General features: G+C 53.1%; 1 long non-coding RNA gene across 1 annotated transcript; it reads right to left on the reverse strand.

Annotated features, from left to right (window-relative positions):
* Positions 1-3615: 3615 nt before the first annotated feature.
* LOC308464430 lies at positions 3616-9473 on the reverse strand. Its single transcript, XR_013980039.1, has 2 exons — positions 9354-9473; positions 3616-4886 (listed from the first exon to the last, which is right to left on the reverse strand). It is a non-coding gene; the product is annotated as an uncharacterized lncRNA (long non-coding RNA).
* Between the last annotated feature and the right edge of the window lie 4778 nt (positions 9474-14251).

The following is a 14251-nucleotide window of genomic DNA, read 5'->3' on the forward strand; positions in this document are numbered from 1 at the left end:
GCAGAAATTTGAATTGAGCACTGATCCACTGCTGGCCCCTTGGATACAATCACACTGAAGCTCCGAGTTTTGAAGCTAAGTTTCCTGAAGGAAATGCATGCTGGACAGGAGAGATCCTCGTTCTGCCCTGCTCTCAGCAGGAGTCACAAAGATTTGCCTCTCCCAACGTATGGAAGGAGGAGGAGGAGATGAGGCCAGCAACCCTCAGGATATCAGTCTAGCACCAGAGGGATGGTCGGAGCAGGTTAAAGGGCAGCTTAGGAAGCTGGCTGGTTTCTCTCACTGACTCTTCCTCCCCATGCAGACACATCAGTGCAAAGTGAGTTGTATCCCCAAAGTCCTCGGCAGTGGAGGAGGGGCAGAAGGAACCAGGTGGTCGACTTTGACTGCCAGCGAGCAGTCGGGCTCTTCATAGGTCCTCTCTGGGGGAAGGAGTGGGTGCTGGGATTTGGAGTCTGGCAACATCAGGAGAGCCACAGGGGCCACTCATCCCTGGTGTAGATAATACAGAGTTGGATGGAGCCAGTGGTCTGTGTGGGTCCATGAAATGTGGTACAGGCACCAGGGGAACAGTCTCCCTTGGGAGGCCGCAGACTCTCCTTCCTTGGGGATTTTAAATCAGAGGTTGGATGGCCATCTGTCTTTGGGTGCTTTAGTTGAGATTCCTGCATTGCAGGGGGTTGGACTAGATGGCCCTTGGGGGTCCCTTCCAACTCTATGATTCCATGAACTTACTCTGGTCCACAGTGGATGGAAATTCCGCACTTCAGTAAAAAGGGTTATTCAGCTACTGGTCACTGGATGACCAAAGAATTCAAGAGTCTCCATCTAATACTGGAGGGAATGTCAGCACAGGTTAAAGGGCAGTCAGGGAGGGTCTTCTCTCTATTGACTTTTCCCCATCATGCAGACCCCCCAGTTCTCCCCAACAGAGAACACATTCATGGCTGCCAGCTCCTCAGCTGCAGCCTCTGCAGATCTCACAACCAGACGGGCAGCTGAACTTGGGCAGACCCTGACCTGGACTCCAAGTGGGTCCAAGTGTGCATTGCTGCTTATTTGGGGGAATGGCGAGTGGGAGATTGGAACGGTGGTGCTGGTGGGTTTTCTGCTTCTCCCTCTTCGCAGCAATCAGAGAGAGAGAGATGGAGCCTTCAGGATGCCATTTGCCACGGTGCCAGCTCATCCTGCGTCTCCAGGGCAACCGTGGCTTTAGATTGTTACTGTGTGGATGTGGGCTGGTAACAGTCTACAGCCATGGTTGCCTGGAGTGGACGCCCCAGCAGCAGCAGCAGCAGCAGCAGCAGCCGCCTTGATGATGGAGGGGGAGGAATTCTTCGTGGGCATCCTGGGGCTGCTTTCTCTCCAAAGCTCCTGGTTCTGGGCCCCCGCGGCAGAGACCAGCCTGGGAGAGAGGCTGGGCTGATGCGCAAACACACCCCTCCCTGGGCGCTGGGCCCTGCCAAGTGGCCTCTGGGCTGCTGGAATGTGCTGGGGTGGGGGAGAAACAAACAAGGGTTGGCTGGCCCTTCCTTCCTTCCTTCCGTCTTCTTCCCTTCCTTCCTTCCTTCCTTCCGTCTTCCTTCCTTCCTTCCTTCCATTCCTCCAGGAAGTTCAAAGTGGTGTCCTTAATCCTCATGACAACGCTGTGATTTAGGTGATTGCTCTGAGAGGTGGAGACTGGCCCCAAGGCCTGAGCTTTATGGCTGGGTCAGGATCTGAACCTGGGTTTCCCAGGCCTTAGTGCAGAACTCTGACACGGGCGGCAGCCCCTCATTCCAGTGAAAGGGGGCTCTTTTTGTCCAGACCATGCCCTTCTATCCTCTTTAGGGGTAACAAAGTTTGCCTGTCCATTTTCCCAGCAAGCGGCCCTGAGAAAGTTGATGAGTGCAGGTTAGCAGATCTGTACTCACTGAGGACTAGTTCAATGTGGAAGCACATGCTCATTCAAAGGAGTGGGGACTCAAAGCAACAGGGACATGCTACTGCTTGCATTCCCATGTTCAGTGGCAAATGCAGGGAGGCTGCAGCGCAGCCGAGCAGGTGCTTTGCATGCAGAAGGTTCTGGGTTCAATCCCTGGAAGCACCTTCAGGTAAAGGGGGGTCAGGCAGCAGGTGATGAGGAAGATGTACGTAGCTGTTTCTTGCTTTCCCTTTGTGAACCTTTCTCTGTGGGTAGCCAGCTCCTCGTGTGGAACCAACAACAAGGAACTTACGGGGAATCTGGAAACCTTTGGGCATTATAACGCTCCCTCCCCCTTTTCTTTCATCTCATATAAATTTAAAATCTGTGGCCTGCATAAATTGTACACATTTGCACCTTCTACTGTGCATAGGTCTATTATTTTTACACAATTCATTCCTGCAGGGACGTGTGTGTGTGTGTGTGTGTGTGTGTTGCAGGGCAGGGAGAGAATGGACGCAGTTTTCCATTGGAGGGGCTGCTCAGGACTTTCTGGGTCTCCCACAAGATTCTGGCCAGGCAATCCTCAAGGTACCAGATCCTGCCCACTTGCCCTGGGATCTGCCGGATCTCCAGCCACCACCAGAGCAGTGTTTTGGGAAATGTATTCTTCTCCTCTGCAACTAAGAAGCAGCAGCTATTAAACGAAGGGATGCAAAATTAAGGAGAAAATGAATATGCCTGAAATGGTTACATTTAAGATTAGGGGACGGCACTGAGGTTACAGAAGAAAGGCCTGCTCAGCTCGTGGCTCATGTTTTCTTCCTGAGACCTGAAGCCCAATTTGAGGATTATAGTGCCAAAGAGGCATGTACAACATTTTCACATTCTATACCGAGAGCAGATTCACATATTTATTTCATGAAATTCATACACTGCTTGATGGGGGATGGGAACATTCACAGCGGTTTGGAAAAAAAGATAAAACAATAAAATTATCAATAAGAAAAGCTAACAATATAATTTATGGCTTTCAAAAGGTTAAAATAGTAGGCTAAAAACAAACAGGAATGCCCATCAACTTTCTAAACATCTGGATGGGCTTGTCGAAAAAAGAAAGTTTTTTTAGCTGGTGCAGAAAAGACTACAGCGAAGGCATCTGCCTGGTGTCAATAGGCAGGGAGTTCCAAAGTGTAAGTGCTGCAAAAATATGGAGTATTGCTTGGAACAAAGCCAGTTCTGCCAATCAAAGCGGTTGGAAGGGTGCGGGCGGGGGGATTAAGGTGATCTTCTTGCAGGCAAACTGGTCCCAAGGTGTTAAGGGCTTTATATACAGATGGTAAGTAACACCTTGAATTTGGTCCAATCTGGCAGCAGCAACTGGTGCCCTGCATGTGTGTATGGGCTGTCAAACAGGTCAAATGCTGCAGGCACAACTTCCAAATGCACTGCTTTTAATGTACACATTAAAAGATGTGTGGGAATGTTCAGGGAGGCAGGAGAGGATATATTGTTTATTAATACCTTTTCCTAACTTTGTGCTAGCAAGTTCCTTTACTTAGCAGAGTTTACATTCCTCTTTTACATGCACAGCAGATAGCTGGTTGCAGGCTCGTGTGAGCCTCTCACTATTTTATACAATTCAGTATTGAACTGCATATTCCTGGTAAGTTCCCTTTTACCCCTCTTAAAAGAATAAAGACACGACAATCTTATGTAAAGTCAATAAAAGTTGTTTACTCACATCAGTTCATGGTTGGATTCCTGAAGGCAGGCTTGGTTAAAAATATATACATGTGCATATACCCCATATGGGAGATTTGATCCCACTGCTTCTGCTAGCTGAGAAGCTAGCAGAGCATTTCTAGCTAAGAAGCTGGTCCATGCCTTGTCCTTCTGTTACCTGGGCAGGTAAGGTCACGCCCACCTCTAGCGACATGCAAAGGAAGGATGCTCCAGCCAGGAGGAAACAGGAAGTTTTCGACTGGCTGGACCAAACATTCCCCTGCATGTCTTCTCTAGGAAAACAAGGAATGTTGTGTTTGACTGCTCTCAGTGGATTACTTCCCACAAGATGTGCATGTGTGGACAAGGCCCTGCAGGACCAGAGCAGAGGCCCATCTCATCCAGACTGAGGGATAAAGTTTTCCTCCTTCCCTCCTAACACTAGACACCCAGTGAAGCTGAATGTTGGATGGATAAAAGACAGTCCTTCACGCAGCGCTGGAACTGGCTCCCGCGAGAGGCAGGCATGGCCTGGTCTCCCCGCACAGGAGGAGCTTGTGTGCAGATTCTGGATGACACTGCACATAAACTCTTACTGTTTGGGGAATGCCAGGGGCTTCTGGGTGGCTGCTCCCTCCGGTGCCAGGCAGAAATCCACAAGAGGAAGGGAAGGTGCCCGTGTGCTCCCTGGCAGGGGCAGGACGGATCCAGCGCATCCTAAAATCTGCAGGCTGCTGCAGGAGGGAGGCAACGCCCCTCAACCCACGAAAAGCAAATCCATTTTTTTAAAAAATAATTTTTATTGAGTTTTCCATATTTAATTACATCTCATTACACAAATCAATAACATAAAACATTGCTCAGACAGAGCATCGACTTCCTTCCCTCCCTCTTTCTGACTTCCAAACATATTTTAATAAATTTTGCATTTCTTTTCTACCTTAAATCTTCTTCTTTTTTATAAAAATTACCACCTTATATGTAAATCGGTTCCTTATTTTCACATTACAAAGCATTTCAATTCAAACCTACAAACGTTTTCAAATGTTTACAGTTTTCTTTCCTATAGAATATAAATTTGCTCCAGTCCTTCTGAAACAGTTTGTCTCACTGATCTTCCCCGTCAGCTTTGCCATCTCCACATATTCTCCCATCTTTATCTGCCAGTCTTCCAATGTAGGAAGTTCCTGCGGCTTCCATTTCATCCCTCCATCAGTTGGTACCCTTGACCCTCAGGCCCCAGGGAAGGTTGCAACAACTAAAACACAACAGTTTCAAACAACTTACAGTCACAGAAAGGAGGTGGATCAAGAATGAGGATTAGGGACAGATAAAAGAAAGGACTTCTTCACACAAGGCTTAGTTAAACTGTGGAACTCCCTTGTGCAGGAGGCAGTGATGCCCACCAGCCTAGATGGCTTGAGCAGAGAATTAGACAAAGTGTACTAACCACAGTGGCTCAGCTCTGCCTCCACAGTCAGAGGCAGCGATGTTTCTGAATGCCAGTTGCTGGAAATCACAGGATGGGAGAGGGCTCTTGCGTTCAAATCCTGCTTGCTGGTTTCCCATTGGGGCACCCGGTTGGCCACTGTGAGAAGAGGCAACTGGACTGAATGGGCCACTGGCCTGACCCAGCAAGCTCTCATTATGTTCTGATGGTACTAATGTGCAAGTTGGGTGGCCCTCTGTCATGGATGCTTTAGCTGAGATTCCGACATTGCAGGGGGCTGGACCCCCTTGGGGTCCCTTCCAACTCTGCAATCCCAATATTCTAAGTTGCTCTTCTAATAGCTCACTGATGGGGAGCCCTGCGGAGGACCTTAAGGTCTACAAATGAAAAACATTTTGGAGGTCCCAAGGTGGTTAGATTGGTCTCAACTAGGGCCAGGGCCTTTTCAGTACTGGCCGCAACTTGGTGGAACGCTCTGTCACAAGAGACTAGGGCCCTGTGCATAGCTGTCAACGTTTCCCTTTTTTAAAGGCAAATTCCCTTATTCCAAATAGGGTTCCTCACAAGAAAAGGGAAAAGTTGACAGCTATGGGCCCTGTGGGACTTGACGTCTTTCCGCAGGGCCTGCAAGACAGAGCTGTTCCACCTGGCCTTTGGTTTGGACTCAGGCTGACCCTTATGTTTCCATCCCCTTATGGTTTTGATGGGGCTGCATTTTAAATTGCATTTTAACCTGTATTTTAAATTGGGTCTCCCCCCCCCCCCATTATGTTTCTACTGTAATTTTACTGTTATTAGCAACCCTGAGCCCGGCTCTGGCCGGGGAGGGTGGGGTATAAATAAAAATTATTATTATTATTATTATTATTATTATTATTATTATTATTATTAAACCCAGGAGCCAGAATCGGCCCTCCATTCCACTCCACCTGGCCCTCAGGCAGAAGAACACTCTCCCCATCTGAGATTCAAAGCAGCTGGTATTCAGAAGCATTGCTGCCCCCACAGCCCCGCCCCCTCCCTCCAGGACACGCCCCTTGCTGGCCTCACTCTGCCCCTTCCTGGCTAGAAGCCTTTCCTTGAACTCTGACCCTGCCTCTTTTCATGCCTAGAAGGAGGATGGAAAGAGGAAGGGGTGAGTATAATTGCTCCAGCTGCTTTTGCCTCTGGCATGCGGCCCCAGAAGGGAATGCTGCCCTCGATTCAGGGCCTTTAAGAGATCAAGGAAGTGTAGGAGGGAAAGGGCTAGCCAGCAATTTGGTCCTGGAAAGTGGAGAGCCCTGGCACAGTTGGACACATCTTTGGACAGGGCAGGCAGCCATCCAACAGGTAGGCCTCCTCTTCGCCGGGCTGCTTCCACCCTAAGAACTCTGGTTAGTTTAAGGAGGGCAAATCTTTCTTCCCGTTGAATCCAGCACAGCATTCTGCCTCCGACCGGGGACAGCTGATGAGGACATGAAAGGGACGTGTCTCAGAGTCATTGGGCCCTAAATTTATGCTTCCATTGACTTATCATGAGCCTGGAGAAGAGGAGACTGCAGGTGACCTGAGAGCCATCTGAAGGGCTCTCCCAAGGGAGAAGGAGTTCACTTGTATTCTGTTGCTCCAGAGGGTAGGACCCCAAACCAAGGGATTCAAATGGCAAGAAAAGAGATTCCGACTAAACGTTAGGAAGAACTGTCTAAGAGCTGTTTTGGCAGTGGAACGGACTACCTGGAGAGAGAGTCTGGAAGGCCACCTGCAATGGATCCTTCAGCTGTGATTCCTGCACTGAGAGGTTGGACTAGATCTGACCCCTGGGGTCCTGGGGTCCCAAATCTATGATCACATTGGCGGGTGCAAACACACATGCCTGCCCTCTCCCTGGCTTTGGAGGGAAGGGGTGCCCCTTACAAGAAAGAAGATTCCACCTAAACATTAGGAAGAACTTCCTGACAGTAAGAGCTGTTCGACAGTGGAATTTGCTGCCAAGGAGTGTGGTGGAGTCTCCTTCTTTGGAGGTCTTTAAGCAGAGGCTTGACAACCATATGTCAGGAGTGCTCTGATGGTGTTTCCTGCTTGGCAGGGGGTTGGACTTGATGGCCCTTGTGGTCTCTTCCAACTCTATGATTCTATGATTCTAGCCTGAGAATCCCAATTCCCTGGGTCTGAGGAACTCACCCCTGGCCTCATGTTCCTGCAGAAGGCCCCTTGGCCTATAGGGTTAACACACACAAATCCCACTGGCTTGCCTTCTTCAGGGGTTTCAGAAAGGACCCAGCAAAAAACAGCAACACTGGAAGTGGGGTGTGTGTGTGTCAGGGCACATGTGCTGAACTCAACCCCAACTCGCCCTCACTGGACTAAGCTTTCCTTCTATCAGTGATGGAGGAATTATCCTGCAGGGTGGTTTAAACTGGGACAAGCGTTAAGTCTTGCCAATGAGTGGGCCTGCCGAGGAAGACGCTTGTCAGGTTCTGAGTTGTCCTGTTCTCTGGGGCTTACGGTGATGGGGTGAGTGATGGGGGGTGGGGAGTGAGAAGGGAGTCAAAACGCTCCCCGCCACCTCCCTTCTCTTCTTCCCTCTCTCTGTGTGTTTGAGTGACACATCCAGCCTCAGCATCTGGAAGCGATTTCTCCATCCTGCGGATTGTGCCAGCTCTGGGCTGCACAAGAGGGTCTGGCCTGGCCCTGGGAACACGCTGTTCCCAGCGCAGGAAGTGCCTTTGACTCTCAGTCACTGAACTGAGCCGCCGCCAGGAAGCTGAGGGGGCTGCTGCTGCTGGGGCAGCGTTGCACAGTCTGAGTCAGGGCAGATCCTCTCTTCAAGCGGCGGCAAGACTGCTACCAAGGCACGCTTCCTGGGGCCGCCCACTGGCTGCTGTTCCAGCCACCCTAGGAAGGGCTGAGGCAACCTGCCTCCCCCTTTCCCCACTGAGCCAGGCCCAAGGGGAGCTATCCCCATCGAATCATAGACTTGTAGAGTTGGAAGGGACCCTCAAAGATCATCTATTCCAACCCCTTGCAATGCAGAAATCACAGCTAAGACCACCCCCCGGGCATCATTCCATGCAGAATACTGGGGGGCTTCCCTCGTCTCCCAGAGGGAAGGGGGTGCAAGATAGACACAGTTTGCTCTCAATTCATGCTCTGTGGGACTTTGACAGGGCGAAATCACAACAGGGCAACAGGGGCATTGGAAGAGCAGATGACTGCAGCTGGGTTGGGGGGTACCTAGTTCAGCATCCTGTTCACCTATGACTAACCAGATGCCCCCCAAAATAAGCTCATATGCCAACCCACCCCCCTGCCACTAATCTTCAACTCCCCCGCCAAAACCTATGCCACCTGTCAGTCACTTTATTTCATTTATTGTTGACTTTAAGACATTCCCAGTTTCTGACTAAGTTTCTTCCAACCAAAACAAAGTCCACTCATCAGCCTGTGCTGCCCCCCCCCGGCTGCCCCCCCCCGTCCCTGTGGAGAATCAGTGCTGAATCAGCCTCTGAATCTGAAATCCTCAGTTCAGCTCAGGCTCCTTGGTTCTTGAAAGGCACTCTGCACATGCCTCAAAACCATTCAGAGCACCCCAAAGCTTCTGTGTTTTAACCAGGACAGGGGAGATCTGGGTTCGAATCTCCATTCTTGTCACAAAGCTTCCTGCGTAAGATGATGCTCCCCGCCCCCAGCCTAGCCTACTTTGCATGGCTGTTTTTTTTTTGGGGGGGGGTAAATACCTTGGGAGAGAATCATGAAAACTGCCTTGAGATGCTTGAGAGAAAGGCAGGATATAAAGGCAGTAGGATTAAAGAACCCAGAAAGTTACAAGAGGATTAAAATTGGGTCCCACCGTCCGTTGAAATGAAGGCCCAATGAGGATGGGGGGTCCTGCCATCTCCGCAATGGCAGCCTCAAGAGGACCCTCCCCGCTGAATTATTCACCCCCTCCCATGTCTCACTGACCCCACACCTCCTTTTTCTGCTACTCACGCAAAGGATTTTTTGCGGGGACTGAGAAAGAGGGACCCACATATTTGTGGGGAGCGACGCGCCCTCTCCTTCCCCGTACTGACTGAGTTTTCTGCGAGAGGAGACAGCTTGGGATGGCGGCGGGTCGGGAGGGACGGGGGGTGTTCGGAGTGAACCCCAGAACTTCTTTCGGAAGTAGAGGACGGACCCCGTCCAGGCTGCGCCTCTGAGCATGTGCAGAGGGGCCTACCACGGGGAGCCAACCCACCCCGCAAAGTGGAATGTGGGGGGGGGGTGTCCTCCAAGAGAGCTGCACCCCGTTTTTACCTGGCACGGCGCGCTCCTCTCTCCCTCGACGGCTCCCGGGAGGACTGCGCGCCCGACGGCACCGCCAGCTCGGGCTGTTGGGGCCTCTCGCGGGGCGGGCGGAGGCGTCAGCCACTTGCGCAAGCCGGGCTTGGCTTGGCCGGGACGACCCGGGGCTGATCCTGACGCCGAGCAGCGGCGCCAGCCAAGCTTCAGAGCCGCCCGCCCCGTCGGTGGCCGCTAACCGTGCCAGCAGGGGGCGCCCTTGGCACGGCCGCCGCCGCTCCACCCACATCCCTTCACAGACGCGGGTGGGAGGTTGCCTGCATGGGCTGCCCAAGAAGGAGGCGCTCTGCACATGCCCAGGGGGCGCGGGAACAGCGGCCCAGAATTCCAAACCGGAAGGGTTGGGCAGAGCCGGGTGGTATCACCTGGGGCCTTTTCTGCGCTCAACACGTGTCGTGATGGTGGCGTGCAGACGACGCTCTCCGCGTGCGCGGCGAAGCCCGAGAGGCCAGATCCTTCGTGTCCCCCTTCCTAGCCAGTCCTGCCTCAATGTGAACTAGCAACCCCTAGAGACTAACCCCGCCCCCGCCCCCAACATAAGGGGGATAGGAAAACGGCGCCCCGCTCCGCTCCGCTCCGCCTGGAGATGATATGGCGCGTGGAATCTGGGAGCTAACCTTGCCCCTAAAAAGAAAGTAATATTCTTATGGTGTAAGGGACTGGTTTTAAATAGAAAGGTCGGAAGCAGCCTTAAAATCAGGCCGTTGATCCAGCGGGTTTGTATTGCCTGCACTGACCGGCAGCAACTTTCCAGGGGGTTCTGAAGAGCTCCTTAGCTTACCCCAAGAGTAGGATATGAAGGCAGTAAAGAAAATAAAAAAATGGGAATCAAATACAGGAGTCAGCAAACTTTTTTAGCAGGGGGCCGGTCCGGTCCACTGTCCCTCAGACCTTGTGGGGGGCCAGACTATATTTTTTTGGGGGGATGAACGAATTCCTATGCCCCACAAATAACCCAGAGATGCATGTTAAATAAAAGGACACATTCTACTCATCTAAAAACATGCTGATTCCAGAACCGTCCGCGGGCCGGACTGAGAAGGCGATTGGGCCGGATCCAGCCCCCGGGCCTTAGTTTACCTACCCATAGACACTGCGAACTCCTTGGTGGACGGGAGAGGCGGGTACAAAGTTAAATGCATGGAGGAAGACACTCCCACCCAATATACCTCGTTGTCGCCCCCTGTCCCCTGGATTTGCAACCTGATTTTTATTTGTTTCCCAGACAGTCACAGGAGCCCAGCCAGGGAGAGGATTCCTCTGCCAGGGGCAGCTGGGAGCAAGAGCTGCTTGTTTATGCCATGGATTGCACCCTGCTGGGCTCCGGGGACTCAAAGGGAACGCGGTCCGTTTTTTCTTTTTGCAAGCGGCAAAAGGGCAGCCAATTTCTCTCTTTGCAGCTGCCTGGCTGCAGCGCCTGTCAGTTATGGGTTGTTGTGGGGGGTTACACAGCCCTGTAGCCACACACTGCTTATGGGGCATCTGGTCGGCCACCGCAAGAAGAGGACGCTAGACTGGATGGGCCCCCTTTGGGCCTGATCCAGCAGCCAGGCTCTTCCTATGCTCTCATGGAGCCTCCAGGTCCAGAGGCAGTCTATCTGGACCCCCAGGTTCTGTGGGGCATTTGGCTGCTGTGGGAGCAGGAGGCTGGGCTAAGTGTGTCCCCTGTGACCTGCTCCGGCTGCTGGGCTTTTCTTCTGGGTGGGGAAATGGGCAAGCAAGGAAGCCCCTCAAGTCCTGGGCTACTGAAAGCCCAGCTCTGGAGCCCCAGCCACAATTGACAGTCCCCTGCCTCTCTCCCAGGGACTGCAGCCTTTTAGGAACCAGACTGTGGAGACTGCTCCTCCTGGTCTGGCAGGGATTTATGTGGAAAGCCTCCCTCAAAAGCAGCTGGTGTGACTCAAGAGATCTGGAGGGTGGGGTGGGTGGGTGGCTGTCCCACCCGAAGCTGCCGGGAGCTCGGGACCACCATCCGGGCCTTGCATTGCCAGCCGAGAGGCTCAAAGTTGCCACGGCAAAAGGTCCTCTTCTTCTTTGCTGTGGCCGCCCACAGATTGTGCTCATCCCAGGAGGCCTCTCTCCTGTTTACGAGGGAAAAGCCGAGGATGAGTAAGAGGAGCGAAGCACAGCGGCTGGGGAGGGGAAGAGCAAGAGGCAGCTTGGCTCCGGGAGAGGAGGGCTGGGAGCCAAGGCAGCCAAATCAAGCGGGCCGCGAATCGATCGCCCACAGCCACGGAGACAGGCTGCAGGTGCCCGAGGGGAGGAGGTCGCAGCTCAACTAGGGAACTCCCTGCCACAGGAGGCAGGGGTTGGGTGGACCGCTTCACGGTGGGGGTGAAGGTTATCAACAGCAACCGGCCAAGATGGCTGTGCTCTGCCTCTTGGTGGGGACAGTACTGTGCCGAATGGGCTAATGGTCTGATTAGGTATAAGGCAGCTTCCCAAGCTATTTAACCCAGCCCCTTTATTTGGAACAATGAGGACTAGAATCTTGCTTTCTTTTTAGGGAGAGGCCATAGCTCAATGGCAGATCACCTGCTTGGCATGCAGAAGGCACCAGGTTCAATCCCCAACAACATCTCCAGGTAGGGCTGGGACTGAGAGAATCCCTATATGAAACCCTGGAAAGGTGCTGCCAGTCAGTGTCAACAACAGTGAGCTAGATGGCCCCAGGGTCTGACTCGGTACAAAGGCAGCTTCGCTCAGGGGCAGAGCACCTGCTTGGCATGCAGAAGGTTCTGGGTTCTGTTCCTAGCGCCATCTCCAGGCAGGGCTGGGAAGTGTTCCCTTCCTGAAACCCTGGAGAGCTGCTGCCAGCCAGTGTGGAGAACAATGAGATGGCCTAAGGCAGTTTCTGCTGTTTCTATGAAGCTGCCCAGCTGTAATTTCAGGTGGGGAAGCGGCGGCTTCCCAGCCGGCAGAGTAAGTGTTCCCAATAGGAACAAAGAAAGGTGCCTTACAGCTAAGTCAGGTCACTGGCCCATCTAGCTCAGTATTGTCGACACTGACTGGCAGCAGCTCTTACAGGCAGGGAACATTTCCCCAGCCCCACCTGGGGGTGCCACTGGGCCCTGGGCTTTGTTCCTTCTGCATGCAAAGCAGTTCAGCTGCCCTGGAGCCTTTGCTCCTTAGAAGAAAGCAGGATTCCAGTCCTCATGAAGGAAGGGCTAATTGAAATCGGAAGCTGCCTTCCAGAGTCAGGCAGCTGGCCCATCTGGATCACACTCCTTCACACTGACCGGCAGTGCCTTTTCAGGGTCTCCTGATGGTATCCCTTCCGGGAGACGTGGGAAAGTGAACCTGGGGGCCTTCTGCATGCCAGGCAGGTGCTCTCCGTCTGGGCTACAGGCCTTCCTCATACCCTCATCAGTGCCCAAATGTTCCATGCCCACAAAAGGACTCCCTCCCCAAAAAGAACACCTCACTGTCGAGTAATCTGCTCTTCCTTCTTTCCTCCCTTCTTTCTGCACTGGGGACCCCTTTCCCCCTTCTCACACCCCCCCCCCACTTGCCCTAGTCAAGACAGCAAGTCGGTCCCAGGGCAATGGCGCCCCACCCTCCTCCCACAAAGACAGGGCCCTTCCGCCGGCAAACCCCCCCAACACCATCGCAGAAGCCCAGCGCCATCCCAGCGCCTCTCGACCAAAGCCTGTCGCCATGGAGAGGAAGAGGAGCCCCCTGCGGAGTGGCAGAGCGGGTGAGTCAGGCTCTGCAGAGCAGCAGCAGCAACAGCAGCAGCCTTTTCGCAAACAGAAAAACAGCCACCAAGCGCCTGGCAGTGGGGTGGCCTGCAGCCCTCCTCTTCCTCCTGGGTCCCTCGGAGCGCCTCCCCCACCCCCACTCCAGACCCAGACCCAGCCGTGAGATGGGGGGCTCACAAGACAGAGCCCTTTCCTAGCCCTGTCCAGCTTTTCCTGCTGTCTTCACTAGCCAAGTTGACTCCAGCAGGTGCTCCAAGGAAGGAGCCCTCAGCGGCTGGTTCCTTGCAGCTTGGCTGCCTTCTCATCCCTGCCTGTGGAGAGCAAGTCAGATGGAAAGAGAGAGAGATCTGTAGGGAAGCAGGCAGGGAAAGGCCTTCGTGGGGGACATGGCTGCCCTCTAGCGCCTAAGGAAAAATTACAAAATGCTTCCTGGAGCCTTGATGGTCCTTAAACCGTCAGGCCAGGGGCCTGTGCCACCCACCATCCTGCCAGCCAGTTGCGGGACTGAGTGCAAGAGCAAGTCTCCACACTTGAGGTTTGCAGGAAGTGGCTGAGAGAGGCATTTACGGCCACCAGCAGTGGAAGGGGCCATCGTGGCTAGGAACCTCCTCCATGAATTTGTCTGATCCTTTATCAGAACAGCAGAAAAAGCCCTGCTGCAGCAGGTGGACCAGGCCAAAGTAGACCCTTCTATTCCAGCATCTTCTTCTCACAGGGACCAAGCAGATGCCCCCGTGGGAAGCAGCAAGCAGGGCTCTTTGTTGCTGTTGTTGAGTCGTTTAGTCGTGTCCGACTCTTCGTGGCCCCCTGGACCAGAGCACACCAGGCCCTCCTGTCTTCCACTGCCTCCCTCATGCTGGTAGCTTTGAGAACACTGTCCCACCATCTCGTCCTCTGCCGTCCCCTTCTCCTTGTGCCCTCCATCTTTCCCAACATCAGGGTCTTTTCCAGGGAGTCTTCTCTTCTCATGAGGTGGCCAAAGTCTTGGAGCCTCAGCTTCACGATCTGTCCTTCCAGTGAGCATTCAGGGCTGATTTCCTTCAGAATGGAGAGGTTTGATCTTCTTGCAGTCCATGGGACTCTCAAGAGTCTCCTCCAGCACCATAATTCAAAAGCATCCATTCTTCGGCGATCAGCCTTCTTGATGGTCCA

Source organism: Podarcis pityusensis, assembly GCF_964106645.2.
Source record: "Podarcis pityusensis genome assembly, chromosome: 15".
Classification (NCBI taxonomy): domain Eukaryota; kingdom Metazoa; phylum Chordata; class Lepidosauria; order Squamata; family Lacertidae; genus Podarcis; species Podarcis pityusensis.